Genomic DNA, 8733 nt, shown 5'->3' on the forward strand with positions numbered 1-8733 from the left:
AGACCCAAAGCACAGTAGGAAAAAGTTAAAAAGATCAGTAAACACATGGAGAGAGGGGAAGGCAGCTGGTCTCAGAAAACTGAAGCTATGTGAAAACCTGAACAGATCGACCACTGAGAGGCAAATGAAAGCAGTAGTTTGCCTGGCTGAAGCTCAAAAAATACACAGAGAGAATTGGCGGATCACTACGATGGAGACCCGTTATTTCTGCTCACTTCTAAGTCAGTCAAAAAATCGATGCTCTGCAGGTGGTAATGAAGGCCAGAGTAAAAGACAACACTTACTATAGTGAAGTTCATAACTTTGAGGATCCAGATGGTGAGAGCAAGGTTGACAACTATGAGGATCATGAGGAGTAGAACAAAGAAGTAAAGGCAACGTTTCCGCCAACCGTAGATCCCCACTTTATACACTTGTGGTTTTTCAGTACTCTGGACATTGTTTCTATGAGGGCACTGTTCCTGGGTCATCTGCAAGAAAACATAAATAAAACGTTAATTACAATAATTGAAGATTCTGTCAGAGGCCTTGAAACTTGACTTGATTTAGAGATCAATGACGAGACACTTTTTGGTCCTAAAATAATATTTATTTAAACACTTTAAAAAAATGCTATTATTGTACATACTTTACAATGACTTACACTTTCTTTTTTTTTAAACTATGGTCATTTGGTGTGACCAACAAAGTCATGTGATCCAGCAAAGAAAGATGCAGAAATATACAGGAAATTACAGGAAATTAATTATAAGTTCAGTAATAAGGTCAGTAAGAAAAATTATTTAATGCCATTTTATTTGATCTTTTTATGCAGGACAACAGTGGGTCAGTTTTGGTTGCACAATCAGGGTTTCCACTTTAAGCCAAATGTCAAATTACCTGACTTTTCCTTGACTTTCACTGACTAAAGCTGAATCAACATGACCTATAATGAATGGATCCATCCATTTGCAAGCTTTATTTACTTGTTCACAGACGTTTTTAGTACAAAACACACATAAACACTACAATTTCTTTATTTTTATTTTTTTTTAGCTTTTACCTGTCAAATGCACTTTGATATTTTTTGTACTATATCTAAAATTAATTTGTGCTTTCATAACCATAACCTAACCATAACAAAAGGCAAAATGTGTGAAACAACGCGATAAAACAAAATACGGTATAGAAAAATTGATGATAAATTGAAACAAAAAAAATTTAAAGCAACAAATAAAAATCCCTGATATTCCATGACTTGGACGAAATAAATATAAAATTCCCTGACTTTCAATGTCTGGAATAGACCTTCTAAAATTCCATAATATTCCAGAAATTTCATGACCCTCAAGAACCCTGTACAATATCATGTGGAACAACACTCTTAAAACCTAATGGTATTTTATATTTGTTAAAAAAATTTTTTTCAAAATTTTGAAAAACAACAGCAAATATTTATTTTGAAAGTAAAGACTGGGATGTACCCTTGCAGGTATTCAGTGTCTTTTTACTTTTGAGAATTTGGCAAATGTGTTAAAATAGATTTTAAAAATAATTATATATCATTGCCCCTTAAGGTGCAACAAACAGCAGCTGATTGGCTATCATTTAAGCCCATTGAGTCTGTGCTTCTGCACCGATAAAGCTTGAATAGTCTTTGTTTATGCCGATTCTAATAGTCTGGTAGCAAAAAAAGACTCTGTACATTTCAAGAGCCATAATAGTAGACTAATATCTATTTTGAGCGGAACTCTCTGTTGGCAGAGTCAATCGCATTTGACAAGCACGCACATTCAGGCAGCACTGAAACAAATGACTTTAGACAGCTCTGTGAAAGTTCCAAGGTACAGGATTGCAAAATGAAAAATTCAATGAGTTTCCTGTTCTTCATATCATAGGGTTTTACAACCCATTCTGCCCTTATCATCAACTCCTTATATTGTATAATCACCCACATTTTAAGTGCATAATCTGTCATGATATAGTGTTTCAAAGGGAATCGCAAACCATGTCGGGCTTATTGTTATTAAAATAGACCGTGATTTCAACTGTATTTGAGCAGTGGAGAAATGGATTATCTACAGTATGTTTGAGCACCCTTGACATTGTAAGTATAAATGAGGTGTAAATGTGTATAGTACTTCAATATAGAACAACAGCGGGGGAAATGCATTGAGTGGCATTAGGAAAGCTACTTTTGCCCTATTTAAAACAAAATTGTTCACTCAGGAAAAAATGAAAATTAAATCAATAAACAGAAACCAGTGGGCTGGAAGTGTATCACTGCTCCAGCCACTATGGAAACTCTAACTGTGGGGTACCCTAATATGATGAGTTTGACCCAGTCAGTGGAAAAGTTTCCAGGAGGCCACTGCCATACCTATATTTCATATCTAGAGAAAAAAATAATAATTCTGCTGCCAGTTTCACATGAGTATGTTTCAGAACACAGAGTGGGAAGAATAATCATTTTGCAAGAGGTATTAAAATCTGTGTATTATTCGTTCACTATGTTTTTTGATTTATAATGAAAGTTCTGTTTTTTTTTTGTTTTTGTTTTTTTTCAAAAATGATAAACAAGAATTCAGCTTAATTTTAAGTTTTTTTGTTCATGGGTATAAAAATGAATAAACAGCTTCAATATTGATTTCTGCACATGGGCGGGAATTGAATGGTCCTTTCTGCTGATTGATCAGCCGGAGATCAAACCGTGCAATCATCAGTTCTTCCTCAGCTTAACGTGGCAGAATAATAGTCCTCCACTGCTGCAGGTGTACGGATTCTTAACAAATTTATTGTAACTAGATTTAATCTTTTTCTTATTAAAAACCAGACCAGACAAATTAATGGCTCGACACAACCCATACTAGGGCAGAGCCTAGACAGGGCTTTCTTCTGTGTAGACTGGTCCCTCAGTAAGTTTGTTTGTTTATTTAATAATTAATTTTAAATTAAATATTTTATAACACTAATACAAAAAGCAAATAACAATGTATTGACTTTGGTATATAATATAACATTAACGCAGTAACTGTCATTCTGACTGTCTGACATCTGTTTTGTAATGTTCTCTTTTATTTTATTAAAATGTATTATAATTAAGATCTTAAAAGTATATGTGCTTGTGTGCGGCACACACATAACTGCAGTGCAAGATTTACATGAATGTAATGACTTGCCTTATAGGTTTATTTCTCACTAAATCCTACAGTATACCTTCAGAACGCTTGTAATATACACTATGAGGTGCATATCTGAGATTTGCAGTTACCCTAGTTTACACAGTTCCAATAAGTTGTGATGGGTTAAATAAACTCAGTAAACAAAAATAAGCAGACAAACGTGACTACAATCAAGCACAGACCAGTATTGAAGTGTACAGAAATTATGCAGTCACAAGTCATAACTTTGTTTTTGCTGAGGTAATTTAATTAATATTGAGCAATAATTGATGTTCACTTGGATTTTTTCCTCAGCAGGGGAAATAATACTCATTTGCAGTCATATGGTAAAATGTATGTTTTTATTTGTGTACATTCAAAATGACTACAAACTAGCATGCCTTTGAAAAATAAAGAAAACAACAGAATGCACTATGTTGCACTATGTTTATATTATTTGATTTTAAATGCATCACTTTGGAATAAAACACAACATGTATCATGATTAAAAACATAACTTTCAGTCTGGAAAATATAGTAGGCTATAGCAAATTATTTTGCGGACCCTTTGGAACTTTGAGAACCACTGGTCTACACAAAAGAAAGCACTGTCTAGGATCTGCCCCTGTACGAATGTTGAGCCATTCATTAGTCTGGTTGTTGTTGATAAGATAAATATGAAACGCAGTTGCAATAAAGGCGTTAAAAATCCATACATCTGCAGCAGCGGAGGACTATTATTCTGTCTTGCGAAACTAAGAAAGAACTGATGACTGCACAGTTTGATATTTGGCTGACCAATCAGAAGAAAGGAGCATTTAATTCCTGCCCACATGAAGAAATTAATATTCAAGCTGTTTATTCATTTTGTGTGAGTGAATGTCCAGCACTCTCTCCACCCTCAATACCACGACTGAGGTGAGACCCTTGAGCAAGGTGTAGGTGTGTGTGTGTGTGTGTGTGTGTGTGTGTGTGTGTGTGTATGTATGTGTGTGTGTGTGTGTGTGTGTGTGTGTGTGTGTGTGTGTGTGTGTGTGTGTGTGTGTGTGTGTGTGTGTGTGTGTGTGTGTGTGTGTGTGTGTGTGCGCGCATGTTTATCACTACTCACTGATGTGTGTGTGCACTTGGATGGGTTAAATGCAGAGCACAGATTCCAAATATGGGGCACCATACTTGGCCACACATCACATCCTTCATCCCTTCTCTTTCCCTTTATACTTCATGTTTGAGGGTGGGTTGTCTCCACTATTAAGCATAAAAACTTAAAAAAAAAAATTCTGATCACTTCAAAATGCGCATATTAAAAATCACATGTCTTTCTGTTGTTCTGATGTTTAGTGTATTGGTGCAGGAATGGGGTTTCTGAGCCTTCAATTACCAAGACAAGGATTTAACCTAAATAGGAAGTCATGGAGTGACACTAATAGGATTCAATGAGGAAAAACAACATCATTAATTTGCTGGTACTCTGCAGGGTGAAAGGCAACCCTTTGTGCATTTATTCAACTAGCAGGATGAAGACTGCTCCTTACAGTTGACTCTGCTCCAAAATAAATATAAAGCTACTGTACTTTAACAGACATTATTTAGTTCATGAGTCAGTGACATACAGTATAAAAGCGACCTCAAGTTATAAATGTATTATTTGTATTTACAGTTTATTTAAAAAAATGTGTAAATAAATGGTTTAAAATTTGTTATAACAATCAATTAATAATAAACAGCATATACCTTTCAACTTGTGTGTACAGATCCTATTCATTATCTTAATCATAATCATCATTTTACTAATATATTTATTTCATTATTTAAGAAAATGTTTTTCAATTTTACAAATATCACGCATTCTCATGAATTAAGTTTTCTACTAACTAACTAATACTGTCTTGCTAAAAAAAATATTGACTCGGTCAGTTGATATGCAGCAAGTTAATTTAGTTAATTTTGTTTGCTTATATAATAATAGATTATGACAAAGTACTTAAAGTTCCCTTCCGGGAACTCGAGCCGCGTCATGGAACGCTATGGGGAACGCCATTGGTGGGCAGCACTCTGAATCATGTCTACAACCAATCAGACGACGGGAGTGACGTCACCGCTCCTGTGACGTCACTCCCGTCGTCTGATTGGTTGTAGACATGATTCAGAGTGCTGCCCGCCAATGGCGTTCCCCATAGCGTTCCATGACGCGGCGTCTCGTTCCCTCAGGGAACTAGGGTTACATACGTAACCTGAGACGTTTTCTTTTCATGCATTTAATTATTTTCCCCCTTCTTTATTTTGATATCAGGACATTTGTGTCATCCTTATTCTTTCCATTTTTGACTTTATCAAAAAATATCATTGTAATTCAAAATTAAATACATGCTCATAGTTGATAGAGTGATTAAAATCTTTCTATGTATGAACTGAAAATAATAAATAGATCAAACAATGCAATTGCACAGCAATACAGGAACTATCATCTATTTTGTTTCAGTTCATCTTAACCTTTATGTTGAATGCCCAGTCTATTTTCTAAATTACAGTCATACATTTCATTCTAACAATTTCTTAATTGTCTGAAAGCTCAAATACCTAGTTCTTCCAAGAAATTCTAGATGACGCAGGCTGATGGGTTGTTAATGTAACTGATGATATCATTTATACAACTTGGCACAAGCTGATTGGTTCATGTTGCGTACGCAACCAATGAGCTTGCAGCTATTTAAATGGCTGGTAGCATTCACTTGGGCATTTTGCAGCGTGAAAGCCCCCGGCTCCACCTGTATAGATCTGCTACGGGTTATTTTATGCTATTTGTGAGGCAGCAGTATGTCTTAAATACTCACAGCACCGCATTGCCATATGCTTTCACAAAAGCAAGTTCTGTACTTGCTTGCAGCAACAGCAGCAGCAATAATCTACAATTAAAGCTGCAAGCAGCGATGAACGGGCCCTCGCACACGGGCTCACCGCCGACCGGTGGCTTTAGGAACACAGCAAATGGTGGGTAGTATGCTTTTAATACAGTAAAAATAGGAGAAATATGTCAAAGTCACTTAAATGTGCCAAATTTCCTGCTGCCAGCTGGTGGCGCTATGCCTATAACTGATTATGGGCATGTAGATGTGTTCAGGCCACCACTTTCATCAAACATATGAAGTTTGGTGCAGATTGACCTTGGTATGTTTGAGTTAGTGAAAGATATTATATATCCTGCTGCCAACAGGTGGCGCTATGATAATATCTGAATATTGGCCTTTAGGTGTCTTCAGGCCAGGACTCTTACCAAACCTGTGAAGTTTGAGGCAGATCGGACATTTTATGGCTGAGTTATAACAACTTCTATGTCCATGGCGAAACATCAAACTTTGTCACGCAGCCAAAGACTCGCCCTTTAACGAAAACTCAAGATCTTCGCAATTTAACATCTCTAAGACCTCTAGCGCAGACTGACCAAATATAATGTTGATATCATTAAATCTCTAGGAGGAGTTTGCTATAAACCTAAACCCCTGCAAGGACTTCAGATAATGCCAACTGTGAACCAATATGCTACATTTTTCCTATATTCTGATGATGACGATAAGAACATGATTCATGATGATAACAAAATGTTATTATTGCTTGCTTTACGCCCACCATTTCTGCTTAAATGTCATCGTTACCTATCTGTACAATTTGTGTGTGGATATTGCTTTGCTGGTGACTCCTGTTATAAGACATCACTCTTAAGCGCTACATAACTAAGAATCAATTAGGAAAACGGTGCCCAGTTGGCACATGCATTCACAGTAACCCTCAGCCAGTTTGGATTTAAAGTTTACAGAATTGAAAGGGTTAAACTTTAAAATCAACACACAGACACATACACACTAAATATACAATTTTACCATCCAGTTTCATTTGTTAACATTGTTAACATGAACAATAATTAAATAGCATTTATTAATGTTAATTAATATTAACCTAAAAAGGTACTCATATATTGTTTAAAGGTAAATTAGTATCTTTTAACATTAGTTTATGTACTGTGAATTAACATGAACATGAACACAGTTCATGTGGGTGTACAGCAATACACAATAAAGTGCTCTATAAACACTTCATTCTTTCAAAATATCTTTAAAAATCAAGTTGGGTATTGTAATGGGGCGATATATAAATATAACTCATCTTAAAGTGGTATAATTTTCAGATGTTTTGAACAGATAACAGCAAAGTTTGTTTTGTTGTCAAAGTTTGTCTTGAAATTGTTAGTGTTTTTTTATTGAATCTAAAATTTAAATTATGAAAATAAATGTCTATCAATGAAGATAAATCGCTCATGCTAAAAAGTTGTATTTTTCTTAATCTTTTGCTATGTGACTGAATAGGACAAGTTCATGGTACAGTTCAGTAAAAAAAAAAAAAAAACAACAACAACTGCAATATACAAAGAATGAAAGAGTTCGTGACCCTTTATATTTTCTCAAAGATCAGACTCTCAAAGTTCAGACATATTTATGTAGATTACACTACAGCAATGTGCAATGTGCAATGTGCATCTTCCTCAAAGATGGTCTTAAGCAAAACAGCATGTTCCACTGGTCTCTCTCCCTTTCACCCCTCCCCCCTTCAGTCAATCTTCTAGTGACTCAACACAGACAGTCAGCCCAGTGACAGCAGGTTAATGATTTCTTTTTTTAATTTTCTTTAATTCATAGAAGCTTGTATAATTATGATATTACCAGCACTTGCTCATAATGATTAGATCTCTGTGTGAAAAAAGTTGTAAAGAGTTTGGATGCTGCACTTTAAAGATATAAAAAAATAAGGTTATGTTTTTTACTACATTTAAAAAAAAATACCACGTCAACACCGTTCGAGATATCCCAAATCCGCTCGCAATTTAACATCTTCAGAATATTATCTTCAGGTTAAAAAAGTTTGGTGTGAACAGCTTATTGTTCTTAGTAGAAGTGTGAATTTGTTTACAGCCTGATTTTTCCAAAAATCCACATTCAAATCAAAATAGCCGGCTTCCTGTTGGTCTTAGCTAATGAGTTTAATTTAGAAAGTTGTCCAGATTGATGAGAATAATATATGTACAGAGTTTGGTGACTGTAGGAAAAACTAACCCCCCAACTTTTGTCAAAAGATGGCGCTATAGAGTGCCTGCTCCACGCCCATTTATGACCTTTTGCCAGTGTCTAACTATCATTAATATTGATGTGTGTGTTGAGTTTCATGAAATTCTAAGCATTTTATCTGCCTCGAAAAGACAGGAATCTAATTTTAAAGTTTGACACGTTGCCATGGCAACAGCATTTGATTTATCATCGACCCCTTTACATATTCTTATCGGCCGTGTTTTGACATGATTTTGATGAAGTTTAAAGAAAATCAAGTAAAATTAAGAGGCTGATTTCAAAGCATTTTGAAAATGACACGCTTCCTGCTGCCAGTTGGTGGCACTATAACTTTGACTCATAATAGTCACATTTATGGAATCGCCATCATACAACGAACAAACTGGTGAAGTTTCATCAGAATCAGGCAATGTGTGCAACAGTTATTAGACACTTCCTGTTTCTCATTTCTCGCCATAACTTTGTTGCCTTGCCACGGC

This window comes from Garra rufa, chromosome 19 (assembly GCF_049309525.1).
Source record: "Garra rufa chromosome 19, GarRuf1.0, whole genome shotgun sequence".
NCBI lineage: Eukaryota > Metazoa > Chordata > Actinopteri > Cypriniformes > Cyprinidae > Garra > Garra rufa.